This window comes from Argiope bruennichi, chromosome 2 (genome assembly GCF_947563725.1).
Source record: "Argiope bruennichi chromosome 2, qqArgBrue1.1, whole genome shotgun sequence".
Lineage (NCBI taxonomy): Eukaryota > Metazoa > Arthropoda > Arachnida > Araneae > Araneidae > Argiope > Argiope bruennichi.
The window spans coordinates 22,562,795-22,579,632 of NC_079152.1; the positions used below are offsets into that span (position 1 = coordinate 22,562,795).

Below are 16,838 nucleotides of genomic sequence, written 5' to 3' on the forward strand. Positions count from 1 at the left end.
GCAGAAATTGGCAACAGAATAAAAATGGCTAATAAATGTTTCTTTGGACTGAAAAAAACAACTAAGATCCAAATCAATCCGTTGAAAAACTAAACTAAGAATTTATGACCCTTATTTTGCTGTTCTTCTCAACGCAAGTGAAACTTTGACACTCAGCGTTCTCTGAACATGTTCGAGAGAAAGATCCTTAGAACTATCTTTGGCCCAGTACTAGAGAGAGGATGTTGGCAAACTTCAATTTAGAACTATATAAACTCTAGGCAACCACAAATAACACTGGTTATCCGGAGCAATAGGTTAAGATGGCTCGGCCATATCTGGAGAAGCCATGAAAACAGTGCCCTCAAAATATCCACTTTTAAAAATTTTATGGGATCCCGGGCCAGAGGAAGACCAACTAGATTGTTGTTTCTTATGGCACTTGCGACGGACAAGCCCGCTGTTCAAAGACAGCCGATTTAAGCCTAAGGGGGAGCGCCTCTTGTTTTTATCGTAGAGCCGACTTGGGCCAAGAGTACGACTTGATTACTCACGCATCACTCATTCGCTTGCACAACCCCTTTTTACAGGACGGCACATTCACACATCTCACAGATAGAACAGGAAGAACAACCATGCCCAAACCGGGACTCGAACCCGAGACGCCCAGATCACGGGGAAGATGAGCTACCCCTATGCCAGGACGCCGGCCCTCCAACTAGATGGCTGGATGATATGGAAAGAGACCTGAGTGTTCTGAGGATAAAGAAATGGAAGACAGTTGCGGGGGACAGAAAGCTCTGGAAAGTGCGCGTAGTTGAGGCAGCCAAGGTTTGCAAGGGGCTGTTGTGCTCATGAAGAAAAAGAACAGTTTTTATTATACGACAAATTTTATAATCGAGAACAAAAATTCTGCACTTAAAATGTCGCGCAACTCAAACTTCAGCGAAGAACATGGTCTTTCAAGACAGAAATTAATCATCACTTAAGAAATCATTCTACTTATAGTTGCATCGAATCAGATTATATTAAAATTCAATGAACTTCAACTGTTCAAATAATAATGCAAATATGTAATATTATAATTTACATTAGATAATAAATTATTGATGACAATTACGGATACGGGTAATCGTTCGGGGTCATACACTCATGTTGACGTGACCTGAAATTCCAAAAGATGCATTCGTCTTTTCGACGAAGTGCACTGCATTCTTCCCAGTTTCTATCTATATCATCTCATGTTAAAAGATTTATCACATATTTATTTAGTTATCTTCTGCCATCAGTTCCGAGTTTAAATTAACACACAATACATGATTGAATATACGTCGCCCTAGAACTATTTGACAGGTTTATGCGCAATTGGGGATTTTTCTCACGCAAAAGGGATTTACATAATAAAGAATAGATTTGATCTATTTCGGTTTGGAAATTAAATATTTTTTTTTCTCTCGAGTATTGAGGGGAAACGATTGTCTCACGACACAGTCGACATCAGAGACAAAGCAGAGCAAGTTCGACTACGGATTCTATAAAAAAATCATTATGTAAATGGGCTTGATGCTTGCTAAATCTATCGTTGTTGATCATACACTACCCTGGTATTCTAATGAAGTTATGTCTACTTATTTAAATAATTTTGAAATGGGACGATAAGTAAACTGAATTAATAAGTAGCCTGTAATAAAATTATAAAAGCTAGCTTCATTGACCCTTGCAAATTGCAAAAAACAGCAAAAAAAAAAAAAAAAAAAAAATGCTAAGCTTAAGCAGTAATGAATAAAATTGCTCTTTTACTGTAATAATGCCGGGTTTACACTCAGCCAGTAATAAAACGCCCAGTAGGCAGCGCATGCGTACAAAGACTGAAAAATGCTGTTCCGTCGATGGCAAGTAATTATCCCGATGGGACAACAACATACCGCCGTATTGTATTTTTTTTCCCCTTACTGCATATCATTTGTGTAATTTGGCGCTTTTTTGGGGGGGAAGGCGTGAAAAAATTGATCGTTTATAGATTAATCCTGACATTTTTTGCTCTTCCTGATGGTAGGTTGTGATTTTTTTTTTTCATTTTATTTGCCATTTTTTTTTATAGTTTTCCAAATTTAAGTATGTTGACCTTTTTTTTTTCGTCATGTTTCTTTGTGTAAATATCTATAATTTTAATACGATACGCAGTGAAAAAAAAAAAGAAAAATTCAGGGACGCCAAAACGGCAATTTATAGCCAAGCATAGAATGCCGTAATCTATCTTATGAAATTGTAACAAACATAAATCAGTTCCTTTCTGCGCATGCGCTGCTTACTGGCCGAGTGTAAACCCGGCATAATAATAAGCAGCTATAAACACATCAAATTTTATTTTCAAAGAGTGGTATCAAACCTTAATACATTGGCTGTTGCGTGATTCCCATGTGATTCACATTTTTATTTTTTTAAAACCTTTTTTTCCACTAATAAGAGAATTACTATGCGAATCACAAGCGTAAATCATGGCAGCAAATTACTATCTGATTGGCGAAGTATGGCCAAATATGGCTCTTGCACCAAAAACTAACCCATAAACCAAACCATAGCAGCGAATATATTAAAAATCACATAGAACGAGAAATTTTTTTAAATCCATGTCTCTGGCCAACTTTTTTTTCCAAACGTGCTTCTATCCAATGCTTCATTTCCTTTATAGGTTCCTGACCAAAAAAATAAGACAATCAGCGTCTCCCCCCCCCCGCCCCCTACACACAATTCCTTTTTTCTCCCTCGTCCCTTTTCCAACAAATGATCCTAGGAAACATTTAAAACAATTACAACACAGAATGACTTACGAAACGGTACGAACTTTTGTTTCAAGTAAGCGAATTTTCGACTCTCATTGTGCAAAAGACACACCTGAGCGGGGCTCAAAGGAAAATAGGAAAGGTGATTCGATTCTCCGAAGAAGGCTGCACGAGCACGTTCGAACCACAAACCAGGGAACGGGCATACACACAGCTAATGCTAAAAGAAACAAAGAAGCCGGAAGGAATTGAATTTCCTTTACTGTTTTTTCTCCCTTCTTTTTCTTGCCAGCTTTTCACGTGTATATCATCCAACCGCGCGTTTATTTGTTTATGGTAAAGTTTATGATTCCCGATACACCTCGCGTGAGGCCGATCACGGCATTACTGGGAAGAGGCGGCACATCAAAGTGGGTGGCTTCCGGAGAAGAACAGTAGCATAGTCAAATACAGCTGAATATGGCAGAATCCAATGTATAATTATGTTAGTGAAATAGTCGTGGATTATGATCCTATGGCCTTTAACCTTGAATTTGGAGAAGGATGAAATCGCAAAACGTTCTTTCGATCAGCTAACGTTCACTCCCTATATTTTCCCGCTAATTCTCGTTTAAGGATATTATCCTTTCCAACTCCTGCATAAAAAATGGGATGCTTGGATAAGTTCGTGAAAGCCACGAATACTCGTATCTTTTGAGACCCACTCTCATGCAAATTGTTTACTATTTCTAGAAACTAGTAGCCACATACTAAATTCTTTTTCATGTTTATTTTCGCTACTGTTTTTTCATTATTATAACCTGACCTATTTTACATGAATGTTCGACAGCTCCTTTTATATACTTTTTTGTTACTTGTTGTTTAAACTTTTTTCTCAGATCAAAAGCCTATTATTTAAACGAAACAAAAAAGAAATGATATGATGTTTCAACTTTCCTTACCCGAGTGTAAACGTAGGTTTATTTTAAATAGCCAATCGAATAATTTAAAACAAAATTGTTATTATGTAGCTCCCCCCCCCCTCTTTTTTTTAGAAGTTTTCATGACAATTCGACAGGACTAAAAATATATAATCAAATCTAAAAAAAATTAATTTAAAATATAAATCTGTATTTCAAAATAATAAAGTTTATACTGAGAAAGCCAATCTAGAATTAGAATACTGGGCATTTCAGTAGCGAACGAACAGTAAAAATCAACTACATCAGCCACTACTTAAATTACTAAAACATTTATTTAAATTATAAGAAAAATTTCACGGGAATACAATTGTCAACACTGGAATGCATTTTTAAAATTTCTTTTATATATATTTCATTTCAATCAAAAAGATCTTATCATTTTGTTTTAGAAAGCATAAATGAAATTTTCGGAGCATAAAATCACACAGAGAGCTTTTGTGTGGTTTTATGCACCGAAGTTACTATAAGAGAAAAAAAGTAAAGTTTCGATTAATTATAATTAAAAATTACATTTTTGAAGAACCATTTTTTCTTGTGCTCTTAATATCCAAGCTGAAACCACGAGTCAAATTTGATAGTCTTGTCAAGCAAAACATTTAGAAAGATCTTTTTTTCCTTTTTTTTTTACATCACATAGTTTGTGTGATGCCAAGTGTGCCAAGCTTAAAGTGTTAAAAGAAATCAAAAATATAAATTTTACGAAGCAACTTTTCAAAATAGAAATTTCTGATGTGCAGAATTTTAAAACAACGACAACAATTAGACTAATCAATCTTCAGCAATAATATTATTAACAGATTGCGTACGGCGCTCAACGCGCTCCCAGGGCTCGCACATTTTTTGAACAAACACACTAGAAGCATGCTTGGCAAGCAATAGGATGCATATATGCACATGTTTAATTTCCATTGGTATTATATTTACATAAAATATTCTTAATATATATTTATACATGTATTATATAAGTTTTTTTTTTTTTTTTTTTTACATTTTAACTAATATTTATTTCACTGATTCGAAGAATACTTTAAAAGCGTATTCCTTTGTGCAGTGGTGTTCGGCACGATTTGCAGCAGTTCTTGTTTTAAGACATTAAGGACATCTCACGAATTTTCTCATGTTTTGCGTCCCATCTGTTACGGACCTCTAGCGAGTTTTCTTCTGTTGCGTGTCCCGTCTGTTATTGCTTCATAAATAACAAAGTTATGGTGATTTTAAAACGTACAAGTTTGCCCAAAAACTTGCTGTCCCAGGCCGTATGTCTTACAGATTTGTTTGCGGGCCTTAATGTGTTAAATATTTGCCTCTGGTTGGTTATGCATCGATTTAGTCGAAAAAACATGAAAACGAGATATATCGTGACCCGGCCACAATGTTTGACTTGCTAAAAACGAGAAATCTCGTGAACCGTACGCATTGTGTTAATACGGCTTTGTTGTTATAAATATATATCTGAACAAACACTACCCTCACCCCCCCCCCCCTCCCTCATAAATCTGGAAACAGCGCGAACGAATTTAGGATAAACGCACTTCCGCACGATAATCGGAGTTCTTAATCTTATTTCACTTTGGCATTATGCTGGATTATTCCGTTTCGGTATACGGAGCAATAGGGAAGAAAAAAAGCGAATGAGAATGCTTATCCCCCCCTTTTTCACATGCAGCATTTTCAACCAGAGGGAAATGATCAAATTCTTCCGAAAATCGTGACTTGTCCGATCAATTTTGTTGAAAAATGCAAAAACCGGTAAGTGAACAACACGCGTGGTCAAGATTCGAATCCCTGTTCCAGTTTCTGCCTATTTCACTTGAAGGACGGAAATATTCCATCATACAAATGAACATTTCCGTTTCAATCTGTCTCCCAAATGCGAACGAAGAGCTACTATATTTGCCCACAAACGGTGGTAAGATTTTGTTCACACTGTTTATAAAACAGTACAACTACCGTTTACCAGACATCTCCTGGAATGAAAATGTGTACTGGTTTTGAATTGAATAGCTTTCATTTTACTTATAAATTAGCCCATAACGGATTTGTTAAAATGTCGAGCTCAAATTTTCTGACTATTACAAAATAAACATTTAAAAAAAATCAACTTAAAAACAATTTAACACATCAGATCTGAATTGCGTATTAATTTTGAACTTTTACCATACAATAGTCGATTCAAAATATTGAATTTTTTTTAATTAAATATTACTCGCTTAGTGACAATATTTCTTAAATCACACTTTTTTTTTTTTCATAATATTTCCCTACTTTTTAAATATAATATAACATAATATATCTTTTTAAAATTATTTATTTATTATGTATTATTTATCAAAAAATATTAAGTATAAAAAAAATTGCTGCTAACATTTAATTATAAATTTTCCTTGTTGTACTCATTTTTAGATCCAATTTTTCCTTATTTGAATATTTTGATAAGTCTAATTTTTGTTGATGTTCGCCAACTTCGAATTGACGAAATTCCATTGCATCGTTAAGAAGCAAAAAGGCGTTTAAAACATCAAAGCAAGACGGCCATCATGATGTTATCTTTACAAAGAAATTCTTAAGCATGCCTTTCCACAGCTAAGGAAACGTGAAGAATTCTTGCTTATATTACGAAATAAATGCTAATCTCCTAACGTCCTTGTTCGAGGTTAAGGCTAAGTTATATGGACATCGCGTGCAAACTGCGCGATAAACGTTTCCTACTATTTTTAAACAAATTTTATGATTATATAGCCTGTTGAGGGAAATGAAACATAATTCCAGAAAACATGTTTTAAAATAATGACCTTCAGTCTTGAAAACTATATAAATGGATTTTAAAAGATTTTTTTTGTTCGAATAAAAGTTAATGTTTATTTTTATCACTAATTCAACTGTGAACGATCATCCTACAAATAGCACGTTCTTTTTTTATTTTAGGCCTAGTATTTAAATTTTTACCTTTTGTCCTTTAATTCTGAATATTAAACTGATGAATTCTTTAATTTTGAAACTACTGATGGCCATTTGACAAACTTCTACTACTAACACTTGAAAATCTGCACGTCAAATCGAAACACCCATAAAAAAATGCTCCGAATAAAAATTATCCTAGATTATCCATTCATAGGAAAAATTAACAAAACATTTACCTCTAGTTTTGATAGATAAGGATGGCAATGCATGCTTTGCTCTTCTAAGAACAAAAAAATGTTCATATATAATAGTAGCAAAACGCAAAACATACGCAGCCATTTCTTTCGACAATGTTTTCAGGCAGAAATACCGCAAGAGCTTGGCCTCAGCGATATGTTACAGATAATGACGGAATGGTTAATTTGCGATTCACCTGGACTTCATGGATCATTTATACACCAGGTAGTAACAAGAAGCTGGAACAGGTTAACATATGGTTAGAACAAGTGGCATCTAATAGGTCATCGATGGAATCAAGCATCTAAAGGAAAAAGCGATCATGCTCCAAGAGGCAAGCAGGAATTATATCAACCCAAACAAAGGAACGACGTTCGAAAACGGAACCCAATCACTGCGGAAGTATCAATTCCCTCTTTTTTTTTCTTTTCCTTTTGGAATCGAATTCGAAGTAGAACGTGCCTCCGATAGCACATCGTTCGAGGCTGCCGAAGCGATGATAAGAACAAAGGCCGATAACAATGGACATAGTCCAGAATGAAAGACAAGGAGATGTTTCGAATCGTTTGCTAATGAGGAGGGAGGGCGTAGACAAAGAAGAGACACGAGATCCACGGTCATCGGGATCGATATAGTAATTAAGGAAGAACCCTATCCTTATAGGCGTGTGGACAATGGTTGGTAAACGAAGAAGATATTGAGGCACCTATAGCGAATACCTAGAGTTGAATGTAAAGCGGTAAAAGAGGCTTAAAGGAAACGAGACATTTCTTGCATGATTTAAAAAAAATAAATTTGAGACTAAAGGATGGAATAATTCCTAGTCCAAAACATTTTTATTCCATAATGTTTGGGTTTGGTTCGTGTATTTTGGCTTCATTTAGTTTGAAACAGCCTTAGCACAATGACTATTATATCAGGAAATTTACAAAAAGAATGCAAGCCTAAAAAATTATGTTAGCAAAGGAAAAAGCAAAAAATCAACTTTTAAATATATATCTTTCACATTGTCAGAGAAGAAAAGTAAAGGAATCAATAATGAAACAGGTGTTTTATATTTATTTTGCTGCTTTGAATTGTGCTTAGAATCAAATTTAAAAAATTATAAAAATTACAAAATGCTCAAAAAAAAAAAAAAAAAAAATTAGTATCGTTGAAAAAGAAATTTTGTTAATTTTCAAACATTGTAAAAATGGTTTTGATTGATAATATAAGCTTAAAAGATACCGAATTAATATGTTAAAATATTTAAAATTGAATTCATTAAACGGGCGCACAATATGAAATATTGGACTGATCAACTACTTTATTTCGCGTGCCTTTAAAATAATGTAAACCTTCAATAAATAATAAAAAGTGTAAAAGAATGAAATATTTAATTTAAAACCTTAAAGAAAAGCAATTAATGAAAGGAAATAATGTATTAAACTTTATTCCTTTAACAAAGATCACTTTATTAAAATTTAAATCTAGTTCTAGATAGGTAATATTCCCTAACAAATCTTTAAATACTGATATTAATGATGTCAGAATGTTATTAATAATGTTAATAAATAAGGACATTCTAGTTCAAAATACACAGATGATGTAAAATACACTATGTTTTAAATAACTATTTGCCACCATTCTTATACGTTTCTTAATACAGTAAATTTCTTATAGTCCGCAAAACATCAACACAAAAATGCCTTTGAACAATTTTCATTTGGAGTGCTGGTGCTACTTATTTAATTATGATTGAATCGACTGATTTCTATATTTGCAATTTTGTTGGTTTACATTCTTAAAAATCGGATATTTGTTTTTGTATTATAACATTTCCCCCATCTTTTTTTCTTTTTAAATTTGAAACTGAATTTTTTTAATATTAAAATTTTAATCGAGTGTTTACTCGATTATATTTAAAGATAATTTCAAAACTTTTTAAAAATAAAAGCAGAATCGATTTGAAATAAATGTATATTAATATTTTAAGCAAACTCAGAATTCAAACAAATATATGCTTAATTTTTTTTAAAGAAAAATATTTGCTTTAACAAGTTTAGAAATTTATACCAATACAAATTTTCAAAATACCCGCGAATAAGCAATGTGAGATCATAACTATCAGAAAATCTTGTTCCAATTAAATTATTCTTTCATCAAAAAAAGTATGAATAATATTTTAATCTAAAAAGAGAAGAGTGACAGCTGAAAAAATATCACTCAAATTATCTACTCGGAAAGAAAAACAGCTGTACATAATTAACTAGAACAGGAATAAGTCAAAGACTGGTGCATTTGACAGCGTCGCTTTAACAAATCCACATGAAATAATCGATCGCAGTGTTTTCTGCGGGTCGTTGAAAACTTTTTGCACTTGGTTGAAAAAATTTGCAATTACTCGCTGAAAAGAGGCCACGAACTATTAGAGTCGATTACTCAATAATGTTCTTTGGTTCAACAACAGATCGCTCACGAGATTTGTTGTTTTCTTTCAAATTGACATCCTTAATATAAACTATTGACTTAGGATCACTGGTCCATTAAAGGATTGCCGCAGAAGGACATAACAAAGTATTTTGAAAAGCAAAAAAATAGCTAATTATTTCAATCCTTCATAAGGTGTCCTCCAAACATTGCTCTCCAACCGTAACTGGTAGTTAAGATAGCTTAGCCTTGGAAGCAAACTCGTCCAGTAGCTAAAACCTACACCTGATTTTGTTTGTAGAAAGTAGTCAATCTGCTTTTTGAAAATGTGTTCTCATAGAGAGTTCTTTGGTCGACGTGTTTTGAAAACCGATAAATATATTTAGTCTTGGTTTTCTGATGGGGAAATGAGTTAAGATTTAATAGCTCAATTTTTAGATCCAAATAATATCTGATCCTATTAAAGTAACTTATGATTCGACCTTAGAAGGGCTTAAAGAATCTACAGATTCATATCATAATAAAATATTTTATTCTTAATTCAAAAAACCATTCACAGTTTATAATATTAAAAATTCTAATTCTAGATCCAATAACTAACTCTTGAAAATTAATATTTTTTAATAAACTTTTTAAAAATCAGATTTCTCCGATATAACCGATCTCCGATCAGGATATTTCTCCAATTAGGAATTTTCTGCTGAGTTAATTTTATATTTAATAAAGTTAACTCAGATTCTACGATAAGACCCATGTTTAATTTTTTAATTACCAGATATTAACACACATTTTACGAATGAAAACTATTAGTATGTCACTTCTTTATAGATTTAATAAGAAAATTTAAGTATTCCTTAAAATTGTCCCAATTAAATTTGAAAAGTTAATTCTTATGTGTGGATTCAAAACAGATTTCCGACTCCATAATTTCGATGAACAATTTCGAATCAGGGATGAAAATCAGTTGAACCAGTTTGCACTTACTGTCATTTGAATTGGTAGATCTTCCAATCAATATAAAAATCTTTTTTTTTTTTTTTGTAATATCAAGTAAGACCATTAAGAATACGAATTATCAAGAATATATCAAGTATCTAGAATACATATTCCATTCATTTTTCAAACAAGAAAACGTAGTTACCCCGATGCTTTCATTGACTGCCTAATTCATATTAAGTGTGCTGTTGGCAAAGATTTGCTATTTCACAAACTGTATGAAAAGAAATCAGATTGATTCAAAACGGCAGACTTAATTTCAAATCATCAAGAAAATAAGTAGAAATTATTTAAAGTAAAGTCCAATGTAAATATAAGCAAATTAAATACATTACATATTACACTTACATGAAACGCTTATTCTCCATTAAGAAGATATCTACGGAAGACAATTCTAAACTCATGAGGCAAACTATAAACGTCAATGATATGGAAAAATTATTATTAAAAATTCGACAACATAGGATGGCAAATATGAAGTACCAAAGCAAGAATCTCGTTGACAGGGAATTAAAGTAAAAACGATTGTTTTGTTGGACTGCTGTAAATTTGTAAAACATGCGTCCCATATTTCATCTAGTGTGCCCATTTCTTTACTTGTCCTCTCAGTATTTGCGATCAAATGTTCTATAGTAAAATTTGCTTGTTTCTTTATGGGGGTGTTATTCTTTAAAGTTTATTCCACGATTTCAGAATGACAGTTTGTTAACAGTAGATCTGAGCATATCATTTTAGCATAAGCGAAGTTGCATAGCTGATAATGAAAAGCTAACGTTGATAGATAGTTGATATATAGATGATAAATAAAGTAAAACTTTTCCGCAATTTTCAGGAGGTAGATGGATATACTGCCAGATCTCACTCAGAAATATAAGATGAGAACATTTAGATGTTCTTCGGCTGAGCAATTACGTTGAAAACAAGAAAGAGATGCAATATGAATCAATTCAATTCAGCAAGCATCAAACTTAACATGAATTATTTAACGAGAATATAAAAGGAGAAAATGATGTGAAAATTCAATTTAAAGTAATCGAAAATTATATCTCTTTGGAAAGCACGAAAGCTTAAGATAAGGATTTTTCGAAACTTAATTACAGACAGGAGAAAAAAAAAAAAAAAAACTTGTTAGTTCTGCTTCATTCCACTTTCACCCATTTAACATATTAACTGGCAACAGTAAACACAAACTGAAAACTGTTTTTCGCTATTATTTACAGCCTTTTATTATTCCCGCCATTTTATCTCAAAACAAAGTTCGATACAATACAAATTTTTTCATTATTTCAAGCAATTACAAGATTGAAGGGGGGGGGGAATCTCCACTTCCTAAACCATGGACAAGATCGGTGTCTCCTTAAGTACGATTATCTACTTTAAAATACGCATTTTGGGTTAAGCAGACACTGAATCTTCTTTGTTGGTTCAATCCGTCCAATGACCCAAGCAATTTGAAACGGATTTCAGAGATTTAGAAAGTAGAAACAATTTTTTCCTTCATTCGATAAAAAATAATAATAATCAGCTTAGAATATTAGAAGCGATCCATCCATCGTGTATCAAGAAATTTTCAGTTTTCAGCAGCAATGAAAATTTTTGAATTAGCTTAACAGACGGCAATATTTATTGATTTAATATTTTGATTCATTAACTTAAAGTCAATTTGATAGAATTTACTTACTTATATTCAAGAAATATATATACATAGTATTATCTATTCTCTGCGAATTTTTTTAAGCAAGATATTTTGTAATCAATTAAATTATCAAATTAAATTCATAGATGATCAATTCATTTAAATATAAATTCAGAATTCGAAACATCTTAAAAGAATGTATTTTGTTTTCTTATAAACGTTAATTTATTTTAGATATTGTTCTTTATCAAACAAAAGAACGGATTTTTAAAAAATCGTCTGATTACGATAAGAAAGGGGAAAAAAACTATAGTTTTTAAAATTGGCAACGCCTTTATGTTCGTGCATTATTCTGAAAAGAAATAATTTATAGTCAATGATTCGAATTTTCGAATACGTCAGTTAACTACAATAAAGATAACAAGCAAATAAAGTTATGGTATGCATGCAAATTCAAATTAATGCTAATTTGAGTCCAATTCCTTATTAATATCTCAGTATATTTAATTTTTCGACTTCCATTAAAGGATGTAACGAATTAATTAGAGCATAAAAACGTAGCTTACAAGAAAGATAAATCTGCAACTGCATTCGTGTGGCACGAGTTAGTAAAACATAAAACGCTTCGATTGTCCTGAAGAATTGAGTTTATCAAAACTTCCGCCCGTTGAAAAGGATACGCAACGCAAAAGAATATGCAAGAAATACACGTCCAGATCGTAAGAAAATAAAAAGCGATAGTTTTCTTAAACTTTTTTTTAAATGATTATTGTTTCACCTTTGTTTTAATTCATATTTCATGCTCTAACGGCTTTTGCTATCATACCGGAAGTATGTGCGACATTATTCAATTTACTCTTAACACAAGCAACAAAATTTTATAAATGGAAAACGTGATGCACGATTTTTAAAGCTCTGGCTCATATTACGACTAAAAATATATTAAAATAAAATATGCGAAATTAAAATAAAATCTTGGATGATTGATTGTATGAAATTTTCAAATAAATAATGTAGTTACTTGTATTTTCACTCATTCGCTTACTCTTTTGTTCTAGACATCCCATTTCAATAAGTTACATTAAACTTTTTTATATAAATTTCCTTTAAAAAAACCTCCTATAAACAATATTACATACCTGTACATACTTTTAAAAACAATATTAAATAAACTGTTGGCAGTTTCACGATATTTTAATACTAACGTACGTTGCGCCTCGTCTATCATATACTTACTGCGAAGGGGAAAATAAATTTTTACGAGACCGGCGCTAAAATAACATAATATCCGTTCACGAAAGAGAACTTCAAATATAAAAATAATTATATTGAAATTGGAAATTTAATTTTTCAACGCTGAACAAAAGTTTTCACAACAAATTCCAATTCCGCTTCATATTAATTGATTAATTTTTTACAAATTTAAAAATACAGATTTTAACTTTTATTCAAAAAATAATAAATTTCAGAATGAAAAACAATTTTAATATTAAATATATTTTTCAGGTTAAAATATTATGAAATTTTCCAATTATGCTGGCGTCTTTTTTCAGTTATTGCGTTGCTTACATAATGCTTGACATCACTATTTTATTCCGACAAAGATAATAACAGTTCATTTCCAAAATTGTCTTCCCCACCCCTATTCTTTCGATCATGAATTCACCAGGTGTCCCACCAACGGAAGAAAAGACAGGGAAAAAGGAAAGGGAAAATTACGGAATGTACTGCTGTGCCACCTGTCATAATAACAGAGGAAATATCGTCTGTAGTACCTAAAATTATTTTACAGAAAAGAAAACACTATCATTCGAACTAAAGAATTTTATAGCATTATTTTTAGTAATGTTTTAAAGTGTTCATTATAATTGGATTAAGAATGTGTCTTGTAAGTACTATAAATAAAAAAATAAAAAAATGTAAACGAATTTTGTTAACTAAACTTAAGTTTAACACAGAATATTTTTATATCGACATAAATTAAATTTCAAAGTTAATAATTTTTTTCGATGTAAAATAAATATCCTGACGAAAAAATTAGAAAATAAATAAAAAAGAATCACAAATGATAAATAAATTTAAAAAAATACAAATTTAAAGTGACCTCGAAAAAAATTGAATAGATGACAATCTTAATTTTTACTTTTAAAAGTTGAAAATAAATATTTTTGCTACTCAATATTGAATTTATATTTCGGTTTAAAAAATGTTCGGATAATCAACAAATGTTTGTCATGCTCAGGTATGACTCGTGGAATATTCGTTTCGGTTCTTTGGAACTTTTAGATAATCTTAAAATATAAATTTAAGCTTTTAAATCTGAAAGTTATTGAAGATCTAGGTTTTGCATGACGGAAATATATATCATTAAAACGTCTAATGGTCAGCAACCAGTTTCTCAATTTACTATTCGTTTAACTTTTAAACCTACTAGCGCAAGTTCATGCCCATTAAATTTGTTTTAATCAATGTCGAAGAATTAAATTCGTTATCAAGTATACAAAAAAGGTGATAGGTTTTTCAATCCGCCAAAATTTAAAAAAATATATCATGCTCTAAATAATAAATACTATGCTGTGACTTAGATATTTTAGTATATTTAGAAAAATTTTACAACGGCGAGTTATAATTATTGCGAAAAGATTTTGACAGCTTTTCAATACTTCGTGCTGTCGTAATTCTAATAACAAATTCTTCTTCTCGTGAAATTAAATGGAAATACATATTAAATAAAAAAAAATCACTTACCAGCAGTGAAAAGTATTGCCATTTGATAACTAAACTAAACCAGAAAGTAACATGCTTTCCACTGTCTCAATACCAAGCATATTAGATGATCATAAGCTCATGGAAAACAATTAAAAGCAAGGGTGATTGGATTTATCCAAAGTTTTCTCCTGACATTCATGCAAAAACAAAATAACTTGGTCCAGCACCAATTAGCCTTTTTTTTTTCTTTTTTCTTTTAAATATTGTAGGAGGGTGAATGCGTTTTATCCTTTCCGTAGTAAAACAGAATAAATAAGAATTTGATAATCCAGGTCACACTAACACCCACATAATCTCTTTTCACATGGCACAAAAGAAAAAATAGTCTGCTGTTTCGAAACGTTGGAACATCAAAAGAACAGGATTCGAAGATGGCTAAGGACGAAAAGAAAAACCAAAACACACTTCTGGCTTGGGAAAACGCGGACTTAGTAGTTCGTCTATGAGGAAGACATCAGTTCCCACTCTTCGAAATCCCAGCCACACACTAGCTAGTCCGTGGTTGTTCTGAACACGCGAGAAGTCGTCTGCTACAAGGGATGAATGTACTGAACAGAAAGGCAAGCGAAAATGGAGTATTGTGGCGCCATCTGGTTGGATTTTCTTTTTTCTTTCCGGATTGAAGTTTTGAGTTTCTCTCTTTCTTTTCAAATTTAATCATTTTTTTTCTCTCTCAAATGGAATAAGGATTGAATTAATCAAAATATTCGAAGATCTTTCATACTTATAATATTTGGAATTTTATGAATAAACTTTCTAAATCTATCCAATAGTCTAAATGAAAATATAAGGTAATTTAAATAAAGTAGATTTGAAATGCGCCTAAAAGTTTTTTCGAAGTTATAAGATCTGTAATACTGTACAGAAAACTGTTCTGTTTAACATAATTTAGTAAAAGTTATTTTAGGATAGGCTTTATTATTTTGTAGTTATAGCAATTAAGACTTCAAATAATAAGAACTCTTAATTTTTCTTCTTCATTGCGAGTTAATGACTCATCGATTAAATTTCGTTTGTAATTAGACCCCACTGAGGTCACAAAAAAGACGTAAACCTAGTCGCAAATAGAATAAATGTAAGAAAAATGCTCTAGAGCACCTGAAAGCTTTATAATAAACTACATGTATATGCAGCTCTTTGAATACTTTTTTATTATATTAATTCTTAAACTTCATTAACTTTTTTATTATATTCATTCTTATTGTTTGCCGCCTATGGAAACCAATTTGTGGACCCAAATTAATCATTTTTTAAGCTGTTAAATAATTAAATAAGACATGAATATTCAAATTTTTACTGTCAGAATTTCGCTCATAAGTATTTTGTGCTTCATGGTATAGTGAAGGCGGGAGAATGTGTTCTGGACGCTCTTTCATTTTTTTTTTTTTAAGACCAGTTGAAATCAAAATTTAGCTTTATTTTAGTAACAAGGCCACCACATTTCATTTATCTAGTCTTACGATTTTGAGTACTCGTGTTTACATGCTTGTGAATATATTGGCAGTTGATCTTCAACTGCCCATATATCGATCCATTGGTGGATTTGGTTCAAAATTTGATATGTGTCAACACTTAAGATTTTAAAGTAGTTTACCAGTGTTAGATCATTCTGTCACATAGTATTTTCAGTTTATATTACATAGTCTATGCTTGAATAAAAAGCCGATATTATTTCAAAAAATACAGAATAATAATGCGATAAACATTGAAGTCCGTATATACTCATATTCTCAAACAGGTTTGGCTTGGTTTGGTTATATTAACGTCCCGTTTGAAGCAACACTAGGGCTATTTTGGGACGGACCTCGTAATTTAGAACCACGGTCAGATGACGAGGACGACACCTGAGCTGGCACCCCCCTCTCCACACCACACCAGCGGGAGGACGTTTGATCATGACGGATTTAACGTGCAACAGACCCCCTTACACGGCGGTTCTTCGGTGTAATCGGGTCACGAACCTGAAACCCTCCGGTTCCGAAGCCGAGATCTTACCACCAGGCCACCGCGGCCCATTCTGAAACAGGATCACCAACGATGTGAAATTGGAGACCTGATGTATTAAAAATGAATTTATATTTCATAGCATCATTCACAAAGTTACTTTTACTTTTATACAAATATTTAAAAAAAAACGTTTTGCTTAATCTGCTTTACTTTTTAGGG

The 16,838-nt window shown here is 31.8% G+C and overlaps 1 protein-coding gene across 1 annotated transcript in view; it reads right to left on the reverse strand.

The window, feature by feature from the left end:
* Positions 1-15,189, reverse strand: part of LOC129961596 (uncharacterized) — a 79,474-nt gene extending 64,285 nt beyond the window's left edge. The window contains exon 1 of the mRNA XM_056075100.1: positions 14,652-15,189. The gene's annotated coding sequence lies outside the window, so the exon portion shown is untranslated. The remainder of the gene's footprint in view (positions 1-14,651) is intronic.
* Between the last annotated feature and the right edge of the window lie 1,649 nt (positions 15,190-16,838).